The 2,396-nt window shown below is 51.2% G+C and overlaps 1 protein-coding gene across 1 annotated transcript in view; it reads left to right on the forward strand.

The window, feature by feature from the left end:
• Positions 1–2,396, forward strand: part of GALNT11 (polypeptide N-acetylgalactosaminyltransferase 11) — a 37,613-nt gene that overhangs the window by 32,457 nt on the left and 2,760 nt on the right. The window lies entirely within an intron of this gene.

Consider the following 2,396-nt stretch of genomic DNA (forward strand, 5'->3'; position numbering starts at 1 on the left):
CTTTCCCTTGTTTTCTACACCAAACGCCTAACGAGTTTGAAATGAATTTTGGCCATCTTGCATAAGCCTTTCTGGAGAAGAACCGCACAGGATCTAACCACCGTTCTGTGTTCTTTGCCATTACCCAGCTGTGGATTCGGGGTCTGCTCCCAGTGCCTCTGCAGCCTTCTCTCTCCGTTCTTACTGGTTTCATCTTTGTCTGGATTTGCTTCCGTCACTTTTAATAATACTTCTGGCAAGTCCTGCTATTTCTCCATTCTCTCCTCCTCATTAATCTTGCCATAATTTCTTTTTCATGACTGGGTTTAAACAGAAGAAGTGTGTTGAAGGCACAGAACACTGGAGTTAGGGCAAATTTAATGTGGTGCCTGCACTTCCTCGGTGGAGGGGCCTTCTCTGTGCTGAGTCACGGTGACAATGAATGAGCTGTGTGTGCTGTCCAGCTGAGGGGTGTCCTGAACCACAGCTCCCTCCAGAAGGCTGGGTTTAGTTTCATCAGACAAATAAAAATAATAAAAATCAGAATTTGCTTTATCCGCCTGACTTTTCTACCTGGAATTTGATATTCTATGCTGTGAGCATGAAACGCATGCAGACTTAGTACAAAAAGAATAATTAAATCTCACGGGGGCATGGTTACAGCAGCACTGAGCTGTGTGAAATGGAAACAGGGCTGGAAGAACAGCTTAGTGTGCTGTCAGTACAGGTGCTTCTGTGCAGTGATGGGGGGCTCCGTTCTCTCATCCTCGGGGTCAGAAGTCGTGAAGGGAGCTGATGCTGCCAGGTGAGCAGGGACCCTCCTTGTAGGAACCAGCCTGGGGCTGGGAATGGCAGCAGAGCAAGCGAGCTGGCCCGCTGTGCTGTCACCTGCTCCGTGTCCAGAGGGGTGGGGGATGCTCTCCAGCGCTCTGTGAATGCAGGGGCCCTGCAGAGCAGTTGTTCGGTGTTCAGCCAGATGGTCTCGGTCTCTTCCCTGCACTGCAGGGTTGCAGTTTTCATAGAATCCCTTCTCCTTTTCCCTGCTCCTGGGTAACCCAGGGTATTCTGAGGACCACAAAGCTGTTTCATTTCTTTGTTTTCTGGCAGAGGGATAAGAGTCTCCTGTTGGTCATTAGAGCTCCAGGTCCTCCACCTAACTGATCTCGCCCAGGTCTTTGCAAGCCTGAAGGTGCTGAAGGAGGGAAGGGGAACCAGCAGCTCCTGCAGTTAGATCAGACTGATGGTCTGATCAGACCAATGCCAGACTTACTCCAAAGCAAGGTGTGGGCAGCCCAGTGAGAGCCAGCAGAGCATGGGCATGAACTGCAGTAACTGAAGTACCTCATGCTTTTTTATGCCAACAATAAAAATACCTGCTTCTGCTGAGCAGCATGTGGGAGAGGACAGCCGACAGCTTGAGGGTGTCCTTGCTGCTTGTTAGGTGGTTTTCAGTGTGAAAGCAGAGGAACAAACTCCTGTAACGTTATGTAAACTCAGGACCCAGATGCAGCTGATGAACCCGTGCATTCTTGCTTTATACAGGTGGGCCTGGGGGGTGGGGGGTGTGGTGTGCTGAATTCGGTTCCCACCACCACGTGAGCCGCTGGAATATTGTGTAGGTTCTTGAGGTCCAGACCAACACGTTTTCCTGTTGGTTCAGCTAAAACAAAGTGGGTGTGATGTGGAGGGCTGGTCTTCCTCTGAGCGTGGCACAGCCAGCAGAAGAGTTTGCCTGGGGAGCAGAGGAGGGCATAAACCATAAGCGAGTAGTTTCAGAACAGGAATGGTGAAGCTGTGATTTCTCTCCCTCCCTGGAGAGCAGTGTGGAAAGTTTTGGTAGCACCTGGATGTCAGTGATCATCTTCTAGTGGAGTGAAGATCTCTGAGCACGAGGCCGATAGCTGCAAGGAGTAAGACCCTGAGACCAGTGTGGGGACTAACGCAGGCTACCTGGCAGCAGAATTTGCACTGTGTACTTGGGATTCTCATCATTCAGCATCTACCAGCTGATACCAGAGCACGATGTTAAATACATTTCTATGGCAGTTTCAAAGAAGATTGGAGATGCCTTTTGTGCCTGCCAAGCTACTTCCTCACAGCTCTTGGGCCATCTGCTGTCACCCAATGTTCTCCTCTGGCCTCTGCACGGAGCTGAGTCAATCCACCAGCCCTTCCCTCAGGACTGAAGGATAAAGAGATTTACTGCCTGGTTCAACGCCTTGGCTCAGGCAGCAGCCGGTCACCTGCTCAGAGGTCCAGCACTCACCTGGAGCGTTGTGTCTGTCTGCCTGGACAGGAGGAACACATGGGGGCTGCGTAATTTTAAAGCCACTGGTTACAGAGGGGAATCACAAGCGGTTCTTTCGGTGCCTCTGCGGCAGGTGACTCTGTGGGAAGGCAGCGGAGCGCTGCGGTTC

This window comes from Buceros rhinoceros, unplaced genomic scaffold, assembly GCF_000710305.1.
Source record: "Buceros rhinoceros silvestris isolate BGI_N320 unplaced genomic scaffold, ASM71030v1 scaffold9142, whole genome shotgun sequence".
Lineage (NCBI taxonomy): Eukaryota > Metazoa > Chordata > Aves > Bucerotiformes > Bucerotidae > Buceros > Buceros rhinoceros.